The sequence below is a fragment of the Mus caroli genome, unplaced genomic scaffold (genome assembly GCF_978045245.1).
Source record: "Mus caroli unplaced genomic scaffold, Mus_caroli_1 scaffold_6, whole genome shotgun sequence".
Classification (NCBI taxonomy): domain Eukaryota; kingdom Metazoa; phylum Chordata; class Mammalia; order Rodentia; family Muridae; genus Mus; species Mus caroli.
The window spans coordinates 50,445,100-50,469,063 of NW_028227261.1; the positions used below are offsets into that span (position 1 = coordinate 50,445,100).

A 23,964-nucleotide genomic window follows, 5' to 3' on the forward strand; every position below is an offset into this window, starting at 1 on the left:
TATCCCAGAGTGACATCAAAGTCAAATTGTTGCCAAGCCTGGCTTAGAGTTTCTGATCCTCCTGTCTCTACCCCCCAAATGATAGGATTACAGGCATAGCATGCACCCTCATGCCCTGTTTATGAGGCTCTGAGGCCTGCTAGGCAAGTACTTCACCAATTGAGCTACATCTTAGTCTGATTTGTCATTTTCTCAGTTGTGTTTTTTTTTTTTTTCTCGAGACAGGGTTTCTCTGTATAGCTCTGGCTGTCCTGGAACTCACTTTGTAGACCAGGCTGGCCTCGAACTCAGAAATCCGCCTGCCTCTGCCTCCGGAGTGCTGGGATTAAAGGCATGCGCCTCCACGCCCGGCTTCTGTGTTTTTGAAATATACAAGTTTTGAAGTTTTAAGCTCAAGGTTGTCATTTTAAGAAATGGATCATAACTGTGAGTTCGGGGCCAGCCTGGTCTATCTATCTGGGGCAGGGGAGGGAATCAAATATTTGATATCGTACTTAAAACCTCTTTGCCTAGGAGATTTGAAAGATTTGGCTTACAATCCTTTCTTGTGAATATTTGATTGTCCCGGCTTCTACATTTAACTCTGATCCATTTTGCGTTCACTCGTAAGCATGGTAGGAGGCGAGGTTAGAGGTTGACCCTCTTTCTCCATGTGCTTATTACCCACTTGGCTCAGTGTGTTTTGATGAAAGCTCATACATTTTTAATTGTTACAGATTTAGATTTTATAAAATTAGCCTCTACTATAAACCTTAATAGTGGATGGTTTACTTTTATGTGGCAATAACTATGCGGTATAGAGGAGTGAGGAACACATATGTGCTCTCTCTCTTAACTGTTATGCTATTTAAATTTAATTTTGATTGTTGATATATAAATTTATTGATCTGAGTTAAGATTAATAAGCAAAAATATAAACAGTGTAGCTTTCATGTAATAGCATAGCTTCAAATTACTTTGAAAAACACATAAAATCTTATTTGCTAGTAAGTAGCTTAAAACTTAAGATGGACTAAGTTGAGTTTTCTCTTCCATTAGACTATAGTATTGTTGTTCCTAGACAGTGTCTTTGAAACGGATTATATGGGTTGACAAAGTTTAAAGAGTACTATGCTTTTAATCTCTTAAAAGATCTCCTCTAAATGTATGGTTTAAAGCTTCACTCATTCTGGTAGGGTAGAGCTACTGTGTGGAGCTCCTGTGGTTAGACCTGCTCTATTCTTCTAACTTATGGAAAGGTGGTGTAACTGCAATGGGTCTTTTGTATATGATTTACAAAGGCTGGTTGGAGGAGACTTTATTATATGTCAATTATTCATTTCAAAAGAATCCCTTGTTTTTAAGGTGAGACCCAACATGCGGCTTATGAGAGAATTGTTCTTTATATCTGTGCACCAGAGGATACTTTGCAGTGACATCAGTCTCTTCCTAGTCAGCAGAGGTCACCAAGAACATTAGGTTTGCTGCTCCTTTCTTCTTCTTCTTCTTCTTCTTCTTCTTCTTCTTCTTCTTCTTCTTCTTCTTCTTCTTCTTCTTCTTCTTCTTCCTCCTCCTCCTCCTCCTTCTTCCTCCTTCCTCCTCCTCCTCCTCCTCCTCCTCCTCCTCCTCCTCCTCCTCCTCCTTCTTCTTCTTCTTCTTCTTCTTCTTCTTCTTCTTCTTCTTCTTCTTCTTCTTCTTCTTCTTCCTTCTTCTTCTTCCTCCTCCTTCTTCCTCCTTCCTCCTCCTCCTCCTCCTCCTCCTCCTCCTCCTCCTCCCCCTTCTTCTTCCTTTTTCTCTCTGTGTAGCCCTGGCTGTCCTGGAACTCACTTTGTAGACCAGGCTGTCCTCGAACTCAGAAATCTGCCTGCCTCTGCCTCCGGAGTGCTGGGATTAAAGGTGTACACCACCACACCCACTTAGATTTTCTTCTTTTTAAAGTAGTTATCCATAACACATGGATTCGGAGAAATTAAATAAATATTTCACTAGTTCCCCATTTATTTTTTAGATGAAAAATTTCAAAATGTAAATAACAAGTTTTAAGTGGCCAGTTGGAAGATTAAAAGGTATACCATGCTTTCTTTGAGATTTATGTTTTATTTCTGCCAGTTGAAGGCCTTGAATAGTTAGCTCTCTGTCCTTATTGTATCTCTGTCCTAAAAGAGAACATATGCAACTTATAAAGACCTGGACAAGCTGGTTATTAAGAAAAGAAGTAGATTTAAAGATGTTTGTATTTAATTGCTGACCTTGGCTTAACAGAAATTTGAATTTTTTGGAGAACAGAGCGGGAATGTAGATAAGTCAGATATGAAGGGGAAAGCACAGCTAGTTATGGCCCCACCTAGCCATCTATTCCAGCACTCATAGCTAAGACTGGAGGATTATGGATGCCACTCCAACTTTGGCCTCACAGTCAGTGCCTGTCTCAAAAATAAAACAGAAAGGGAAAATACATTTTAAATTCTTCAATGTTGAAAGTCACAATCTTAGCAGGGCGATGGTGGCACAGGTCTTTAAACCCAGCACTTGGGAGGCTGAGGCAGGCAGATTTCTGAGTTCGAGGCCAACCTGGTCTACGAAGTGAGTTCCAGGACAGCCAGGGCTACACAGAGAAACCCTATCTCGAAAAACAAAAACAAACAAAACAAACAAACAAACAAAAAACCCATACTCTAATTATTACACTTTATGCACTTGAAGTTATTGGTACTGTCGAGAGTAATTTTCTGTTGCAAGTGGTAGACAGATATATTCCAAACACGTCCACAGGGACGCGACACTTGCATACTTTTTAGTGTACGGAGCATTGGAGAGAGATAGCCTAGAGTGGAGCTGTCATAAGCAAGCTGTGTGGTGCATGCCAGACTTTACACAGTTCTTTACACAGTGTGAGAAGTACGCAAAACTAGATAGCTCAGAAGGTCCTCTCATACCCACAGTTAACTCCACTGTGACCATTACCTGTGATCTAGTTCTGAGAACAGCACTTTATTTGATGAAAGGAATTTGTGAATAAATGTGTTCAGAAATCTCTGGTTGCATAGACTCCGCTCACTTTCAGCCTCTCCCGTTGATGTGAAGTACATGTGATGTACTTGTGCCCCAAATTCCCTGGAAGAGATCAGCCCATGGGCTTTGTCCCTCTCATGCTGACACAGCACTGTTTTTCCTCATCTGTGCCCCTGTCACTGCTTCTGTGAAAACAGGCCAAAGCCTTGTTGTTCCTGCCAGCGCTGGCTGTGCTCTGTAATGCAATAATACCTCCTCAATTATCCTGAGATTCCTGCGGTTTCCTTAATGATAGGGAAAATATTTTGCAGAAAAATTAGTTAAATTTTGAAGTCAAGTAGGTAATTTAATTTGGTCTAGCAGAAAGATCTAATCTCAAATCCTGTGAGATAATTAGTAAGTGGGCACCAGTGGTGAATATTCTGTAACAATGAGAGCAGTTTACCATATGTCGATCCAAATACAAGAGAAAGTTTGTGAATTGGGTTTGTACCTTTTCTGTTTAAGCAAATGAGATGAATATGCAAAGCAATGTTTATTCTGATGTGTGGTACACCATCTTATTTTTAGCATGGTGCTACTGAGGAAGGAATTTCAGGCAGTTTTTATCTCTGCTAATAATAGAAACTTCCTTCACCCCCTCAAGGGAGCAGTCTCCTTGCTTAAGCGGGGACTTGTTAGGTGGTGCCGGCCTCTGATGGATTTCCACTTTGTTTCTTTTGCTGGTGTCTTTGTTTTCCAAGTTTTAATGTTTTCTCAAGGAATCTGTTATTAGATTTTTAAAACCAGCCTTTTATGTAATTAAAAACATTAACAAAAGTTGCATTTTTTAAATCCCAAATGTTAATGTGCTTAGTTAGTAAAATATTTTGCTCGTGGTTTTTTTTTGTCATTTTATATATTGTTAAAACCCAGTGAGCAGTACGTTTTCATGCAGTACTTCTGACTTTTTCTAAATTATAAATTAGCTATAACCAATTAGTTACGGTTGTCATAACTGAAAATAATGAAATTAAATGTTTACACGTACCCTCGGTTCTTTTTCTATAATCTTACTTTGCTTGTACAGTTCTATTGGTACACGTTGTTTTGGTTTTCCCTCAAGGTTTGAGTTGGTGCTGTGTGGGATTCCAGAAGTGGTTTCAGCTCTCCCACCCAATTACTACAATGGTGCCAGCAGTACATGTTTGCTGTCTTTAATTATATTGAATTTCAGGCACAAATAACATTGCTATTAATGACACTACTACACACAACTGACTTACTAATTTAATTGAAGTGAGAATGTTATAGAACTGGCTTAAGTGATTCTTGATGTATAGTTAACGTCTTAAGTTACTGTCATCTGATGAGCCCATCGTCTCTCAGAGTCGTTCCAAGTCCTCCCTTTATAGTCTGTTTCAGTGCTCTGTGGACTGCTAGATGATCTCACAGCTATATTGCATACTGTCAATAGATTGCAGCTACAAAAATTGACGGTTTTTTCATGGTAGCTTTGTGATTAAGATGAAATGTGTTCTGGATGGTTTATCACTGCTGAACAACTGTCCTTAAAGAAGTTAGGTATTATCAAAAAGGGATACTCTGTCTACACTTGAATTATCTTAAAGATTTATTTTTAATTTTAGTCATGGGGCTCAGTGGTTAAGAGCACTGACTGCTCTTCTGAAGGTCCTGAGTTCAAACCCCAGCAACCACACAGTGGCTCACAACCACCTGTAATGAGATCTGATGCCCTCTTCTAGTGTGTCTGAAGACAGCTACAGTGTACTTAAGATGTTATAATAATAAATCTTTAAAAATATTTTCTAATCATGTGTCTGTGTCTGGGTGTGTGTATGTGCCTGCAGAAACCAAAGGTGTTGGAATTCCTGTAGCTGGAGTTACAGGCAGTTGTGACTTGCCTGATGAGGGTGCTGGGAATTAAACTCTGGTCCTCTGGGGGAGCAGTAGGTGCCCTTAACCACTGAGCCACCTCTCCAGACCATACTACTGAGTTTTTTTATAAATGATTTTGACATGGACTCCGATCCAATATGAGTTGTTGTTTAGGATGGCAAAAAGCTATTTGAGATAACTAGAAGATAGACCATAGAGCCAGAATTAAACTGAATAAACTGCTTAGGTTGCTTTAAAAGCCAGAAAAGTGAAATTCAATAGGGACATGAGTCAAATCCAGCTCTTAAGGTAAGCCCAAACCAAAACACAGGTGCTGCATAAAGAATGGACCAGTTGATAGGAATTTCAAAGACTTGGAGTCCTAGGTGACCACAAGCTTAAGAACTACACATTAGGAATGCTTAAATGATAAAATTGTTGCCAGCTGGAAAATAGATGTGCAGAGACACATTAGTTGGCAGCTGTAGGAGTAGTTTGGTTTTGTTATACTTTAAGTCAAATTTGGAATAATGGGTGTTACAGCTTGGAAAAGCATAGGCAGCTGTGATTCATTCCGGCAGTAAGTGGTATGTTTAGGAGAGGTCTGAAGGTGTGCCCTGTGATCGCATGGAGGAGATGTGCTCTTTCACACTGAGAAGACAGTGTGACTGGGATGCAGTTGAAAATGCATTTGGGAAAAAAAAAAAGTCGCCATAACTGGCCGTGCCTTGGGGATGGCTGCACGGAAGCACAGTGTGGGTCAGGAGTAGATTTGCTTCCAGGTGCCAATGCCATACATCCATGACATTGCTGTTATTGACTCATTTACTCGGGTTTGGTGGTTGTACACTGTACATGGAAGGTAGGTATCGCTTCCCTATGATGATTCTCTTGCCAACTTGATCATTCTGTTACTGCATATACATTTTTTCCTCGTGTTATTGACATGTCTATGACTTGTATGAAATCAACTTTCATACGTAGTTAAGAACAACTGAAAAAAACTGGAGGGAAAATCCCACGTAATTTCTCAGCCATCTGTTTGAAGGCAGCTGAACCGATTCCAAGGACTCCTGAGAAGAAACATCCACTGTCGTGAGCCTGACATTTTGAGTTTGCTAATTTGTGAGGATGGTAAATCAGAGAAGCCAAGCAGAGAGCAGTAGCCAAACCTCTCAGAAGGACTGAGAAGTTTGAATTCTGAGGAGAAAATAGAATTTAAGGTTTCCAGAGCCAGTCCTGTCCTTGGTAAACATGTGCATTTGTGGTTAGTTACAACACTTGGAAGATTAAAAATTCTGTTTATGATCAGCTTAATCCCAGACTAAGAATGTCTACTTTCTATCTTCACTAAAGGAAAACAGCAACAACAACAACCAAACAAACAACCCACAATGAAGTGGGGTCTCTACAGATGTACATATACAGTGTTCAGCATTCCAGAAGAGGTCTGTGATTATAGGAAAAGCATGAACATGATTCAGATTTTAAAGTTATCAGACATGAACTTTAACTTACTAATATATTTAAGACGAGGCCTTTTATTATCAGGTTTGGAATTTGTACAAATATGCAAAGGAAATTTGTACAACTGAAAAATGCAGTCATCAAAACAGAATTTTGTAGATGTCTTCACAGATTAGATCCTACTGAAAAGATTAGTGAATGATGCAGGTCAGAGGTAAATATCCAGACTGAACCATAGAGGATGAGGGCTAGAGAGAATGCATAAATCACAGATTGGAGCAGAGTGCAAGTCCAGACTATTTGTTAACATAACCTCCACAGAGCAAGTTCATTATAGGGCAGGTGGGTACGAGTGAATGGAGGCATAACCTTAGATTTCCCTTTATTTAGTGATATTTTAAAAACATTTTAACTACATGTATGTGTGTGTTACTGTGTAGAGGTGTTGTGGAATATGTATATGTATATGTATATATGCCGTGGTCCACAGAGGCTGGAAGAGGATGTCAGGTTTCCTGGCCCTGTAGTTACAGGCACATGCTCAGGTCTTTCCTGACTGATTTTAAACAGTCTGTTTTTCTCTGCCTCTTGTCTGTAATTCTTTATGTGTTTTATTTTCTTAGCTTATTGCCATTGGACTAATATTATGTGATATATTTGCTTATTATTTATATTCTCTACTAGTATGCAACTTCTACTTATTTCCAGACTTCAAGACAATTCTTTATATACTTCAAATAATATTTAGTAATTTTGAAAGAATGAAAAATAACTGCATACACTCACATGATGAAAACAACAAGAGAGAAAACTCTTTTGGGATATGGGAATAAATGTGAATATACTGAATATATACTCAGTGTAGCAAAGGACTTTAGCCAGCTTTTATGTCTCCAATTTCAATTTGAGTGTCTGATTCACAAGGAAGAGTAGAGCTCTGTCCTTTGATAAAGCCTTGATTTTTTTAAAGAAAAAAATTATTATTTTATGTATATAAACATGATGTCACTGACACACCAGAAGAGGGCATCAGATCCAACTACAGTCAGTTGTGAACCACCGTGTGGTTGCTGGGAATTGAACTCATGGCCTCTGGAAGAACAGCCAATGCTGCTCTGCTGAGCCATCACTCCAGGCCGAGCCTTGATCTTTGATGGAACAGTAAGTAGTTCTTTTTGATTACTTCCTTCCATCAGGGCTTCATTTAGTATGTCAAGTTGCACATACAATGAGAAGCATGCATGTGTTAGGATTTAGTATCATTGTGAAAGCAATTCTATGGCCATGTCTTGGAGGAGTTTCCTACATTGAGGTGGAGTTGGAATGACCCACATTACCTGTGAGCAGTACCATTTCATGGGTTGGGTGTCCCTATTGAATGAGGAGGAAAAGGCAGCGGGGCTGCACTCTTCAGCTCTCTGTGTGAACACAATGTGATTTGCTGCTATAAGCAGCCCCTGCCATAAGTTATGGCAGGGTCTAGAGGGTCTGGCTCCGTGCCAAGTTGCTGGCAGAACTTGGCAGAATCATCTACATGACAGTGGTTTCACAGGCACAGAAGATACAAGACTGAGGAGGTCATGAGGTCTGTACAACAGTTCCGGAGAGACACTAAGGCCAGGCATTGTGTGCCAGGGCTGCAGTTCCTGCTAGGAGGATGTCCTGAGGTCCTCGTGTGAAGCTGACAGTGAAACTGAGGTTGTAGTGGAGTTCCCAGCATGCTGGTGAATCTAGGACCGTGGGATTTTTGCTGAAGAAAGCTGTAGGCACTGAGGAGAGTTGGATCTAGAGGGGCTCTGTGTACCTCAGGCAGCCCAGCTGAGGAATGGGCTGTTCAACTCTTGGGAGCCCAAATAATTCCACCGGGATCGCCAGATGCTGGAGTGGAGCTGTAGGACTTGCTGGTTTCCTTAATGAACTCCAGTCTCCCTGTGGTCCACTCATTTCTTCCTGCACCCCAGAGCTCCCTCTTAGAATGGCAATATTTATTCTGTGCCTTTGTACATGGTAAGAATGTAACTTAAAAAAAAAAAAAAACATTTCTAGTGTCTCCCAATTAAGAGATTACCTTGACTCTTAACAGAGACTTGGACTTTGGAAACTTAAACGATGTGGCAATTGCTAAAGATTATAAGGACTTTTGAAATTAGATTGAATACATTTTGCATTATCAGATGTCCATAAATCTATAAGGATAAGGGCGGAAGGTGATTGCTTAAACTGGTCTGTTTGTGAATCAGGTTGACAGTGAGTGGAGTTGTTGATGGTTAATCTTGTTTATCAATGTAATAGGATTTAGAATCACCATGAAACAAATTTCTGAACTTGTCAGTGAGGTATTTTCTAGATTAGGCTAAATGACCAGAAACCCTACACTAAATGTAGGCAGTACCACTCGATAGCCTAGGATCCTAGACTGAATAAAGAAGATCATGGAGACGTAGCATTCATTTCTCTGCTTCATCATTGTGGATGCAGTATGACCAGCCACCTTAAGGTCCTGCAAGTGAGACTCTCTACCGTGCTGAAATGACCCCTGTCACCTAGGTTGCTTTCATTGGGTGTTTTGCCACTGCAGTGATGAAAGCAATCAGCATTTTAGTGGCAGTCTCGTCGTGATGCCATCTGCCCTATAGAGCTCAGAGAATTAAATATGTCACAGACTCCTAAGTGTGATACTTACAGGTCAAAAGTAAAAACTCTTCTGCTTCCGTGTTAGAAGTATCTTAAGTTCTTCAGGGAACTTAAGGACTTCCTGAAAAGGAAATTCAGAGACAATCAACCAGTGAGATCATTATGTTTCATTATTGGCAAAGGAGAAAAGAGCCTTGTGCTATTTTGGCAGGAGTCTAGTGATGGCAAGAGTTAGAACATATGCACATCAGACCACTCCTGATTCCCAGAGTTCAAGTTCTGAATATGCATGAGTAAAGGCCAACAACCTGGGCCAACTTCTGCACCAAGTTCCAACCTGCTGATAGATTTAGTAACCCTTAGCATGCCATAGATTAGGTATTGATTCAGTGTCCTAGTTCTTTTGAGACAGATTCTCATTACATAATCCTGGTTGGCCTAGAACTCAGTATGTAGACTAAATTTGGGGTGATTCTCCTACCTCTGCTTCCAGGAAGCCAGGCATATACTGTTATGTCCAGGGTCCCCAGAAGTTTTCAGCTAACTTGTTTTTGTTTTTGTTTTTCTGAGACAGGGTTTCTCTGTGTAGCCCTGGCTGTCCTGGAACTCACTCTGTAGACCAGGTTGGCCTCAAACTCAGAAATCCGCCTGCCTCTGCCTCCCAAGTGCTGGTTTTAAAGGCATGCGCCACCACCGCCCGGCTTCAGCTAACTTTTAAAATTATGATGCTGCCGTTGTTACTTTCTTGTTCTTGTGATTAAATACCTCGGAAAAAGCAATGTGAGGAAGGAAATTTATTTCCACCTAGTTAAGAGAAATATAGTCCATTATAGTGGTGAAGAAGTTGCAGTAGTCACAGGGAAGGGAAGGTGTCAGAAGCAGAAATCTGATTGGCCACATGGCATCTGCCTTTAGGAAGTAGAGCTTGAGTAGGAAGTGAGGTATTGCAATAAAACATCAAGACCCACCCCCCAATGGCTCAATCCCTCCAGAAAAATGTCAACTCCTAAAGATTCCACAACATTCCCAAATAGTGCCACCATTGAACCACAACACCCTCTAGTCCAGAAAGATTCTCACCCTTCTAGTCCTTCCTCAGACGAGTGCTGGTAGTCATACACTAAACACCCTTGAACACTGTTTCCACAAAGACAGAAAGTACTGGCGTCCCGGGAGCACCCTGTGGTCACTGTCTCCATTCTTTATTCCAACTGAACCTCCTCCCCGCTATAAATGCACCCAGTTTTGAGTTTTATTTTTTTAGAAACAGAATCATTTCTATCTTGCTTCTTTTACCTGAGATTGTTTGTGAGCTTTTTGTCTGTGACTGCATATAATTGAAATTTGTTCTCTCTTATTGATGCACAGTATATATAAGTCTCTACTATTTATCTTGTTCTGTTAAGAGACATTTGGAAAGTTTTTGTATTTTGATTATTATGAATAATGCTGCTTCAAGCATCCTGTGTTTTCTATTCATGCCATTTTGCCATGTTAGAAAGACATACAAGTATAACACTCATCCCTATCATTTTAGAAGTAGCTTTTTTCTACCCTATTTCAGAGTTTGTCATTAAGACCATCTTACAGAGTTTAGTTTGATATTCTGATATATGTAGATCACATTCAGTTTCCTACATCCATCGTTCCCAGTCTTTCATAATTACATTCCTACATTTAGGCCATGTTATTTCAGCTTCTACATATGAGGGAGAAGATGTAATTCTTGTCGTTTTGTGCCTGGTTTATTTTACATCATCCAACTTCTTTCATTTTTTTTAAAGGATAGGATTTCAGTCTTCTTTATAGCTTCATTGTGTTCATATACATCCTTTTCTTGAGCTGCTTAGTGGAGGTGGGCACCTAGGTTGATTCCATATTCTCAATAATTTGGAGCTGCAGGTGTTTCTTTGGTATGTCAGGCTTGGGATAGCTGGATTGTCTTTGGATTTGGCGGGGGGGGGCACATCTTTTATAGTAGATGCTTTGTATTTCCAACAGACAGTGTAACAGAATTCCTCGTATTAAAAAAAAAAGCCATTCTAACTAGGGTTTGGTTTATATTTCCCTAGAGGCATGTAGGGCAGGTGGGTGGTGTCACTAGACAGGCATAAGGACTGGTGAGGCTGAGTGGGCTCACGTCCCAGGAATCTCAGAGATTTGAGAATGGCAGGAGTAGAGCCTCTTCTTTTCTCTGGACCTGCTCTGGAACACGGAACTGAGAGGACCACAGGCACCTGGAGTTCTTCTCCATGCTAATGAGGTATCTAGATAGTCTTACCCTTCAGCCAATGACCTTCCCTTCCTGGATATTCGCATGCCCTTCCACTAAGAGTTATGTAATCCCTGGTTCGCCCTGAATAAAGTGTATGTGTCCACATTCACCCCCCAGTAAAGCAGTATGAAGAAGCTAAGATCATCTCCGTGAGCTGCTTCACTAGAGATCACCCCAGCAAAGGCCGTGGCCTAAAGATTCTCAATGCTAAGACTCCCAAATAAGGCTCTTCTCCTATCGCTCTTGTACTTGGCACTTGTTCCCACTCAGACCCTGCTCGGCTCAGGTTCTGTCTTCCCCTTCCTGCCTGGCGTGAAGACACCCTGAGGGGAAACATGGACCTCGGACCCCTATTCCTGATTTCCTCTCCAGGTGCCTGGATAGCCAGAGAGAAGATCGGGAATCACAGCATTCATTCCAGACTGCACTCCACTTCCAGTCTGGTGTGTAACGGTGTCTGATACCACAAAGGGAAACACAGGCTGTGGCATTTTGGGCCTTTGCTCTGTCTTCTCCGACTGGCATGCTGAGGTGTTCGGACACTCCGGCAGAGAGGCAGAACAGATACCTCTTAGGCTATTGATATTGAGCATTTTGCACGTTTGTTGCTTATTTACATCCCTTTTATGAAGTAAGTGCCTGTTAAGGTTATTTGCCCACTTTTAGACTGGACATGTTATTTCTTATGTACTCCGGATAGAAATATTTTGCCAGATGGAGAGTTGGCAGATGTTGTCTCTGATTCTATAGTCTGTCCCTTCATTTTACTGATTAATTTCTTTGCTGCCTAGAAGGCTTTCATTTAGTGTTTTCATTTGTTTATTTTTGCTTTTTTCATGCTTTGTGATCCTATTCATAAGCACATGGACAATTGAAATGATAGTTTCAAGTCCTACATTTAGGCCTTTGGTCCACTTAGAGTTGGTTTTTGTAGTTTGTTAGCAGTAAGTTCTTTTTTTTCTTAAGTCATAAGAGATGTTCAAGTTTATTAAATGCTTTTTAATGCATCTTTTAAAATGATCATATCATCAAATGACTTTACCCACTGAGCCATCCTGCTAGCTCTTATCAAAATTTTAATATACTTAATAATTTTGAACTTATTTCTTTACTGTGTTCATGTCTATTTGTGCACGAATGTATATGGGGTAGTGCATGACACTGCACATATATGAAGGTCAAAGGATAACCCACAAGAGTTGGTTCTTTCATTATACCCTAGAGCCCTGGGATCAAACTCAGAGAGGCTTAGTGGCAAGTGCCCTTACCTGATGAACTGTATCTTTGTTTATGGATTTGAAAATATTGAGCCATTCTTGGATCCCTGAAATAAATCAACTGATCACAGTGATATTGTGTGTGCATGCGCGCATATGTGTGTGTGTGCGTGTGTGTGAATAACCTTTTTGATGTGCTCTTCTGCTGAGTCCTGCGTGGCCATGTAAGGGATGGAATGATATGGTTCCTGCCCCTGGAACATAGCCCTCAGGGCGTGGGCCTCCATGAGTGTTAATGGTTGCTGTGGGCATAAAGCTTGTTTGTATGATACTGTCCAGATTCTCATATTTCTCCTTCGAGGACTGTTCTCTCTGACAAGGCTGATGACTCCAGGATAATCAGAGACAGCACAAGTCCAGGAGATGAACAGGTGTGTCTAATGTCTCAGCAAAATTGTAGAATGTTGTGACCTTCAGGAAAGCCTTGGGAAGGAACTCTGAAAACATGAGCTCAAAAATTTATAATTTCTCAACTATGCAAAATATAAGGATGCAATATGAATTATATAAGGGACTTCACCGATGTAAAGGAACAGAGGCAGCAACACTATGAGCCAACTTGTCAGAAAGCTATTAAGGAAGGAGATAAGGAGATTTAGGGAGTGGTAACCCGCAGGGCAAGATCACACCTAGCTAATTTTTTGTTTGTTTGTTTATGTTTTCAAAGGCTGGCAGATTTAAGGTCAGCCTGGGACAGAGGGAGTTTAGGTCCAGGCCTAGGCGTGGTAGGAATAGTAATTTTAGGACAGGATCCCACCCAGCTAAGTTTATAAAGTCAGCAAGGTCTCTGATTTTTTTTACAATGTTAAAACAAAAGTGCCTTTGCTGTCCTTTTTCTAAGACCAAGGAGCTAGGTCCTGGAATGCTGATTCTAGGGATGGTAAAGAGGGAGCCTGGAGTAAATGACTGAATTGATATGTAAATAAAAGACTGGGCTTTGATCTGTATGAGATGAGCCAGCAGAGAGCAATAGCAGTTTTTTTTTTTTTTTTTGTTCTTTGTTTATTCTTAGAAGAATTTCTAGCAAGAGCTGAGCTGTCTGGAGATCTCCAGAGAGTGAGCATAGCTCTTTCAGATTTTTTTTTTTTTTTTCCTCCTAGAATCTACACAGAATTGCTTGGAGAGCAAACACAGTTCTTTCAGTTTTTTCTAAAAAAATCCAAGAACTTTTTATAGCAGCTTTTCTGAGTTTGGTTGGAAAATCTATGAGCTATCCAGTGAACTTTTAGAATTTTTTTTTTCCTAGCAAGAGAGAGCTGTCTCAAGCAGAAAGCTGTCTCAAGTAGCCTACAGAACCAAGAGCTATCCACAGACCTGCTAGGCAGCCATCTTGTGCAGAACATGGGCCGTCCTCAGCTTGATCCAGAAATCGACTTCGAGCAGTTTGTTTTGTTTCGCAGCTCTCAAACACCCCTTCTCTTCAACCCCTCTCCAAGCCAAGGCTGTCCTTGGCACTCTTCAATGGATATTTTGGGTTTTGTTGGGAAATTTTATTTTCTGTTCTTTAGTGTGTGTGTGTGTGTGTGTGTGTTTGGTATCAGGGTAATGTTGGACTCATACAATGAATTTGGAAGGTTTTATGTCCCTTTGATTCTTTATAAAAGTTTGGGGAGAGAATTACCCTTTATTAAAGGTTTGGTAAAATTCAATAGTAAAGCCACCCTGTCCTGTTGGTTTATTTATTTTTTAGCTACAATAGTTAGTCAGTTTTTTTATTGGTTTGTTTGGTCTGTTTTTTTTTTTTTTAATGTTTTTATAGTTTAATTTTGACAGATCATGTGTGTTCAGAAATCAAGTCCTTGATCAACGTAGGTTTTCCATTTTTTTGGCATATAGGTTATTCGTGTTAGTGTTGTAGTACTGATTGTTAGGTGTTTTTTTTTTTTTTTTCCCCACATCTAATTTTATTTGAATCTTCTCTCTTTTGATAGTGTCTAACTGGAGGTGTATTGAATTTACTTATCTTTTTATAAAACCAATGTTATTTATTCGTTATTTTCTGTAATAAAGTATATAAAATTTAAAAATTGAAAAGATAAAACTTCCGTTTTGTTTATCTTTTGTATTTGTTCTATTAGTATTTGTTCTATTATGTTTATTTCTACTCTGACTTTTGTTCTTTCTCCTTTTCCGTTTGGTTAGTTCTTCCTTTCCTGGGTCTTACGATAACTGATTAGGCTGTGTACTTTAAATCTTTTTTTATATTATATGAGCACTTATTGCTAGAAATTTCTTACACTACCTTTGCTGTCAGAATATGATTTGTTGTTGTTGTTAACATTCGTTTTGTGGTTCCAGGACTACTGTTTGGATCCCTCTACTGTGGTTTTCCAAAGTACCACATTTGCTTCCATTTATGAAGCTTTCTATGACAATTTTGAATTCAAGTGTGATTCCATGGCACTACCATAACATTTCACCTGCAGGGTATTTTATGTCTTATCCACTTACGTTTATGATATTGCTACTGTGTTAAACTTCATAGTATACTCATTTTAAAGCGATCTTTAAAAGATCTTTTAAAGGTTGAGTTCATTTTTAATCATTTATATGTGTGTGTGTCTTTGTGTGGGTTATGTGCATGTGAATTCCAGTGTCAGAAGAGGGTGTCAGATCCCCCAAACCTGGAATTGCAGTTGTGAGTGGCCTGATGTAGGTTCTGGAAACCAAACTCTGGTCCTTTAGAAGAGCAGTGCTGACTTTTAACTGTTTAGCCATCTCACTAGCTACCTTTGAAAGGCTTATGTAGGGTGCATTCTATATAAATGCAAGTTCATTCTTCAGTGATAACTATGTTCTTCACAAATATTTTTTCCATTAATTTATTTACTTTACATCCTAATCACACTTCCCCTTCCTTTTCTCCTCCCAGCCCCTCCCTCTCACCTTCTTTCCTTCTACCTCTCTTCCCTTTCTCCTCTGAGAAGGGGAGACCTTCTATGGATATCAACCTGCCTTGGCCTATCAATTGTAGTAGGACTAGGAGGACTTTTTCCTAAAGGCAGCACATTTAGGGGAAAGGGATCCAAAGGCAGACAACAAAGCCAGGAACATCCCTACTCCAGCTATAAGGAGTACCTTATGAAGATGAAGCTGCATATCTCTTTATGTATGTATAGAAGGCGTAGGTCTATCCCATGCATGTTCTTTGGTAGTTCAGTCTCTGTGAGCCTCTGTGGACCCAGGTTGATTCTGTAGTTTTATTGCATTGTCTCTGGATCTCTCAATCTTTCCCCACATCCCTCTTCCACAAGATTCCCCAAGCTCTGCCTAATGTTTGGCTGTGGGTCTCTGTATCTGTTTCCATCAGCTGCTGGGTGAATCCTCACAGATGACAGCTATGCTAGGTTTCTGTCTGCAAGTATAGCAGAATATCATGAATAGTTTCAGGGCTGGGCTCTCTCATGGCATAGGTCTTAAGTTTAGCCATTCATTCATTGGCCTCAATGTTTACTTCAACTTTATCCCTGTACAACTGTAGGCAGGACAAATTGTGGGTCTAAGTTTTGTGTCTAGGTTGGTGTCCCATCCCTTTATTGGAAGTCATGGGGTGACCATTTCAGCTTCCATATCCTCTATTGCTAAGAGTCTTAGCTAGGGTGACCCTCATAGATTTCTAGGAGATACCATTGTCCTAGGTTTCTAGCTTATCCAGCATTTCCCCCACCCCCCCAAACCAATTCCAGTTCTCTCTCCCAGATCTCTCTTCCTCTTGTCCTCCTCATACTTGATCCCTCCTGTTCTCCTCCGCACCCCTTCCCATGCAGTTTCTTCCCTCCACCACCGCCCCACTATGTTTAGTGAGTACAGACTAAGAGAAACTGAATTGAAGTTTGAAAGACAAATGAGACTGAGGCAGGCAAAACATTGAAGTTAGGGGAAGCCAATGGTTGATGTATTTAGCAGCATGGGTTCATTCTGTTGAATGAGATTCCACTGAAACTGACTGGATGCACATCGAGAACTAGATATGAGAGACAGACAGTCCTACAGGGAGTCTAAGTGGCTCTGAATTATTGAAATGTGGCATTTGAAGGAAGGAGTGGTGAAAATAATACAGAAAAGTTAGGAAAATATCTGTGTATATTGTACAAATGTTATATTTTTACCTACAACTATTCTAAGTCTACATAAGGCATTCTAGCGACCTCTTGGTTCCAGTTTCCAATGATTACATACTATGACTATAGAATACATTCCAGCTGTTCAGAGTCTCTGGATCCTCTATTCTGGGTGAGAATCTGAATGAACTCAGATCTTCTGCTTAAAACTTAATCTTCTGCTTCCTTTCCCCTCTTTACATTTTAGTAAGCTTGTCTTACCTGCATGTGGAGTACACAGAAAAACACCTACTTTTTTTTTTTTCCCAAGTTACTTCTTTTTTTTTTTCTTTTTTTTTTGTTTTTTTTTTTGATTTTTAATATTTTTATTACATATTTTCCTCAATTACATTTCCAATGCTATCCCAAAAGTCCCCCATAGCGCCCCCCACTTCCCTACCCACCCATTCCCATTCTTTTGGCCCTGGCATTCCCCTATATTGGGGCATATAAAGTTTGCAAGTCCAATGGGCCTCTCTTTCCATTGATGGCCGACTAGGCCATCTTTCGATACATATGCAGCTAGAGACAAGAGCTCCGGGGTTCTGGTTAGTACATCATGTTGTTCCAACAATAGGGTTGCAGATCCCTTTAGCTCCTTGGGTACTTTCTCTAGCTTCTCCATTGGGAGCCCTGTGATACATCCAATAGCTGACTGTGAACATCCACTCCTGTGTTTGCTAGGCCCCGGCATCGTCTCACAAGAGACAGCTATATTTGGGTCCTTTCAGCAAAATCTTGCTAGTGTATGCAATGGTGTCAGCGTTTAGAAGCTGATTATGGGATGGATCCCTGGATACGGCAGTCTCTAGATGGTCCATCCTTTCATCACAGCTCCAAACTTTGTCTCTGTAACTCCTTCCATGGGTGTTTTGTTCCCAATTCCAAGTTACTTCTTAATGTATGGCCCTTTAGCTAACAGTAGTTAGTACTGGAAAGAGAACTGACTCCAGTCCCAGAGATGATGAAGCTGGCGGAGGACAGATGACTGTGCTGTCTATGTTTATCTTTTACTTATGTATGCTTGTCCCAAGCTCTCTCCTCAGATCCTTTTCTTCTTCTTCTTCTTCTTCTTCTTCTTCTTCTTCTTCTTCTTCTTCTTCTTCTTCTTCTTCTTCTTCTTCTTCGTGTGTGCATGTGTGTCTGTGTGTGTACTCACATGCTGTAAAGGTCGATGGACAACTTGCAGGATCCTAATTAGTAGCCTTTCTCTACTCAAAGGATAAACAGGCTGAGAAAGAAATTAGGGAAACAACACCCTTCACAATAGTCACAAACAATATCATATACCTTGGCGTGACTCTAACTGAGGAAGTGAAAGATCTGTATGACAAGAACTTCAAGTCTCTGAAGAAAGAAATCAAAGATCTCAGAAGATGGAAAGCTCTCCCATGCTCATGGATTGGCAGGATTAATATAGTAAAAATGGCCATCTTGTTGAAAGCAATCTACAGATTCAATGTAATCTCCATCAAAATTCCAATGCATGTGGATTCAGGGGATTGAGCACAGGTTGTCAAGCTTGACATCAAGCACCTTTATGCACTGAGCTGTCTCTCAGGTCTTTTTTCTTTTTTGACTGTTCTTTAAACTTAGACCCAATTTCAGGATCTGGGCTGAAGACTTCAAGTCTTACGATAAGGAAGATAAACTTTTGACTGTAACCAGGAAACTATGTCTGAGTTGCCAAAATTGAGATTCTGTCTTTTTTTTTTTTCAAATTTCAAATTATTTTATTATGCATGGCACTTCAATTTTGTAATTCTTATTGATGCAGTGGGGCATATGAAATTGTCTGTGTATTGATGCTTTCCCATGCTGTAGTCAAGTTATTATGTACTATTTTCATATCCATTGCAGTAGAAGAATATTTTGGAAATTCTTTACTTTTTCTTTATCTTCCATAGACACGGGATATAAGTGAGACCTGAAATGAATTTTTTTTTTTTTTTTTTTTTTTTTTTGGTTTTTCGAGACAGTGTTTGTCTGTATAGCCTTGGCTGTCCTGGCCTCGAACTCAGAAATCCCAACCATTAATTTTCTTTGTTAGATGTATTTAAAGTCATATGTGAAAATCAAATGAAGTGTTTGATATGAATTCATATGGAAGTATTCCAAACTATGTTTTATTAAATTATATAGAGTATGTGCTTGAGATAAAAAAATACTCCTGAATTTTTTTTATTAAATACCCCTGATTTAATCTAAGTGATATTGGAAATTAGAAAGAGTGTAGTACTGTATTTAATTTGTATGTATATATGTATGTGTAAAATATACAATTGTACATCTCAGATGTACTCATTATATAGCTGTGCAAAGTTTTATACTTTGTATATTAACAAAATGGGTTGAGAATTAGAAATCATCCAAAAAATAGCAGACAAAATTGTCAGGACATGGGGAGAGGCTTAAAAGGTTTCTGTTCTTCAGTATAGAGTGATCCCCAGGGACGTAAATAAAGAGATCTTAGAGTTGGAAGGAGAATTAGGCTTGATTTAGCGGACGCTCTTGCTTAGTATGGGACTATCATATGGTAATGCTGACAACTGGCAGAGCATCCCTTTGAATCCTGGATGATGTAGTTGAGAGTACTGATCCGTAAAGCATGCAGCCCGTGCGTCTGTCCCTGTCCCATACTACTCACTGGTTGAACGACAGTGAGTTTGTAGCCATTCTGTGCCCATTTTCAGTAGTGGTGTCCTTGATACTAAATGAAGACTGTAAGTCACCTGCCTTGAATCCCTCCTATCTACTGTGGAACAATGACCAAGGATTAAGTAAGTATTAAATAATGTATACCTATGAAAAAAGTAGATCCAACAACATAGTTACTTAGGAAAACATTTTTAAGTATAGGCCAGTATAGAATAGGAGATACTACACTCCTGTAATGTAGAGCAGGTGTCTCTGGGTACTTGACTTCCTAATCATTCTGTTTTCTAGAGCATTGTGGAGTCATTTCCATCCCTTCCTCTGTATGATGCTCCTCGCCTTGTAACACAGCTGTAAGGCAGAGGGTGTGTGCTTCTCAGGCTTGCAGTAGCCAAGGCAGAGGACCTTGAGGACAGGCCCTCAGAAGAAAACTCAGGGCTGGGAGGCAGGGTGTGTGTGTGTGTGTGGGGGGGGGTGGTTTGAGGCAGGTGCATTGCTGCAAGTTTGAGGCCAGCCCGGTTTATATACATAGCAAGTTCCAGGTTAAACGTTTGAGGCCATCCTGATCTATATAAATAATGAGCTCCAGGCTAGCCAGGGCTACAGAGTAAGACCTTCTGTCAACTCCCATCCCCACCCAAAAGAAATGGAAAGATAAAGAAATCATAAAAGGCATTCTTCCGTTATAGTTTGGGTGAGTGTGGTTTCCCTCCCCAACGTTTTAGAAAGTATTTTGTGTATTTTGGCTAGCATTTAAGAAAACCAGAAAGGACCATTACTGGATACTCCAGAAAAATTGAAAAATTGAAGTTAACTATTACATATATATGTATATATATATGTGCATATTATGTGTGTACATGCCACAGCATGCATGTGGAGGTCAGAGAACAGCCTTGTATAGTCAGCTTATCTCCTACCTTTGTGTGGGCTCCAGAGATCAAACTTAGGTCACTAGGCCCTTTACTCGCTGAGCCATCCTGATAGCCCTAAAGGGAGTTTTCAAGTGTTCTGTTTAAGTAGTACTTAGATTCATTTGTGGCAGAAATCTGTAGAAAATAAAATATAGGCCCTTCTTCAACTTGTTCAAAGGGCCCATTCCTTTTCAACTTGATAAAAGGTCTTATCCCTCTTCAATTTGTTGGTCAGAGGAAGGGGTCCAATAGATGTTCCCAAACAATGCCGGCTACTGTGATTGCTCTTGGCTGCCCATCAGGAACTGAAGGGTAAGACCTGATTGCAGAAGTCAGTCACCACATACTTGAATCATAAGATAGAGAAATCAAGCTGGTATTGACCTGGAAGCTTCATCTGAACTGGCAAGCAAACAGCGCCAAAGGCTATACAGAAGGCTATGATGCCTACTTGGAGAAAAAAAAGCCATCAACAGTCTTTCCCAACTGTGAAATCTGGGAACTACAATATAACAAGCCTGGCAAGATATGCCCATAGTGGTATCCGTGCTATGAGAGTAACCAGCAACTTTGGATTTAAGGCTTGACCCACAAGATAGAATTCACTCTTGGTACTGTTAACTGAGCCAAAACCATATTGCTGGGTAGATCACAGGCTAGGGCTAATACTATCATTTTGCTAATGGACAGCATCAAGTTTGCTCTCTAAATCCTTACCATTGAACTCATAGATTATTGCAGCTCTCAACTCTCATAAAAGCTTCCGCTTGCAGCAGATAACAATTAATATAGAGACTCAACACCAGTCACAGTACAGACAAATAGGAAACTGGAGTGATCAACTCTAAACCGAACATCCCAAGACTCAAAGGCCATCCTGGAAAAGGGCACAGAAAGTCTGTAAGAGCTAGAGGTTGTTGGGGAAGGACTACCGCAAAACAGTGTTTTCCAGACATCGCAGGGCTGTAGAACATAAAAATCACACAGTTGCTGTTTCTGTATGCATGAAATCCTCACAAGATCAATCCAGCACAAGTTCCAGAATGAACAGAAGAGGGATCTACAAAGTCCCAGCTATAGCTGAAGAACTAACTGTTGGCTCTAGGAGAGGGTCAGTCAGTTTTTTTTAGGGGTGCGGAGCCTGGTAGCTGGCCCTTGACTCTGCACCCACATACATACTGACAACACTAAATGGACAAATGAATTTTTAAAAAAAGCCAGCACAAGAATTTAAGATGGAGATATGGTGTGTGGGTCACAGTGGGTTTGCTCAAAACACATTGTCTATTTTGCTGGAGAGATGACTCAGTGGTTCACAATGCAGACTGTTCTTGTAGAGGACCTCAGGTCAGCTCCTAGCGCTCACATCAGGTGGATCACAACTGCCTGTGACTTCAGCACTGTACACCAGTATTAAATTCTCAAACAATAAAACCTGAGAGGAGCTTAAACAAGATAGTTATATTTAACTCTCTTGTAAAATTCTGCAGATGAATCAAATTATTGTCATGCCTTGTAGTCTCCTTTCCTGTTGTGCCTGGTTATGTAACTCTAATGTTTGGGTTAGGAACAGTTACTTGCAAATCCAGACTTTGAGGTGGAGAAGCTCCTGAGGAGTTTACAAGGCTACTCCTTGACACAGGGTGTAGGTTGCAGCTTTTCCATTTGGTAGTCATGTGTGTAGGTGTAATTTGGGATTTATACCTGGGAATAAAAGTACTGTAGGAATTGCTGGGCAATTGGCAGTGCAACAGAGCTGCCCACCTGGGAACTGCAGCTACCCAGGTGGAGCATCAGTGTGATTAGCATGGCGTCATCATAGTGGGCACCCATCGTAAATGCGTTCAGTGCGTGGGTGCTCCTGTCGTACCCGACAAGCATATATTGATCTGAATCTTTGCTTTTGTACATGGTTTGTCCATGCTGTTGTCACCAACCCTTACAGACAAGCTGTAAGGGTGTAAAGTGCATGGAAAAGTCACTGGAGTTATTTTGTTGCTGCACTTGTTTCGCCACTGATACTTTGAAACCCAATCTTTCTTCATGTGCATATGATCAACAAGTTATTGCACGTAAAAGATGCTTAGCAAATGTTTTAGATTTATTAAGTTTTAAAATTTATTAAGTAAATGGAAGCAAAACTTTGATGAACGGAAACATTTGATTTCCATAAAGGAAAGTTTATGTCTGCCACATACATAGAAGATTTTTTTTTTTTTGGTTTTATATGTGTATTTATTAAAAGATTTGTTTTAGCTGGGCGTGGTGGTGCACGCCTTTAATCTCAGCACTTGGGAGGCAGAGGCAGGTGGATTTCTGAGTTTGAGGCCAGCCTGGTCTACGGAGTGAGTTCCAGGATCAGCCAGGGCTACACAGAGAAACCCTGTCTTGAAAAACCAAAAAAAAAAAAAAAAAAAAAAAGAGAGAGAGAGAGAGAGAGAGAGAGAGAAGATTTGTTTTTCTTTTTGACACAAACTTTCTCTGTGTAGCCTTGGCTGCTTTGGAACTCACCCAGTAGACTAGGCTGGCCTCACACTCAGACACCTCCCTGTGTTTGCCTCCTGGAGTTCTGGGATTAAAGGCAAGTGCCACCACTGCCTGAGTGTTGAAAGATTTTTAGAACTTTCATTTGGCTTTCAGGGGAAAAGTGTGACAAGTCATTGTATGTAATTATTTGTAGCAAAGATATAAGCGCCACGTTACCAAAGGAATCATTAGGCCAAACACTAGTATAATTAACAAAAAAGGGGGAATTGTCAATCCATTTGACTGTTTGAACTTCAGGCATTTACTTCATTTATCAGTGTTGTATCCATTTCTAGGGAAAATGCCATTTCTTTTTCAGCATTTCACATGGAAGAGGCAAAGCAGTACTTTATCATTATATTCTTTTCTGAGTCACTCACTTGCATTTTTGTTTTTAGATTATCCCTGTAAGATTAAAACAAATGACCCAACCGCTTGGCTAATACCATGCTAGATATGTTTCTATCATGTGACCAGAATACCTGGGAAAAACATATAGGGAGGAATTATTTATTTTGACTCCCAGCTTCAGAGGTGCCAGCCCATCATGACTGGAAGAGCAGGTTGGAGCAAAGCAGTTAGTATTTTCTCAGCCAGGAAGGGGAAAAGAGACAAGAAGCCCTTGCAGCCTTAAAGACGCTCCCCACGACGACCTCCTTCCAGAGGCCCGTCTCGTACCTCCACCTGCCAGCTGTACGGTGGTGGTATGAGTGCCACGGCGTTTGCCCATTGATTAGGTCAGTGTCTTCTGGTTTTAATTATCTTGGAAGTGCCTTCACAGACACGCCCAGAATTGTAATTTACAACCTCTCGGGTGTTTATTCAGTCAACTTGATAGGACTAACAATCACAGAGCCCATGGTCTTCTCTGATTTGAAGAAGTTACCTTTCTTTCAGTACTTTTGGTTCGTGGGGAAGGAGAAACGGACTCTTCCCTGCTGTAGTGGTTATGTGGTTATGTGTACATCCTTGGAGAACAGTAATGCTTCATAGAGTTGTTGTAAGGATGGGTGAGCATGGCAGCTAGCACTTAGAATACTGCTTAGTACACAGTCATAAATAGCATTGTCACTCCTATTTATTATTCTTATTTTTTTAATTATAATGTTTAAATGATATTTCTTGAAATACTCAGGAGCTATCCCTAGCTGGAATCTTTATTTCTAGCATACAAGTGGTACACTATTAGTAAAGGACACAGTTTGACAGAGGAAGAGGACAGGAATGCTGCATCTAATTTTGCATTT

At 40.3% G+C, this 23,964-nt stretch overlaps 1 protein-coding gene across 2 annotated transcripts in view; it reads left to right on the forward strand.

The window, feature by feature from the left end:
* Nucleotides 1-23,964, forward strand: part of Prkaa2 (protein kinase AMP-activated catalytic subunit alpha 2) — a 71,624-nt gene that overhangs the window by 5,582 nt on the left and 42,078 nt on the right. The window lies entirely within an intron of this gene.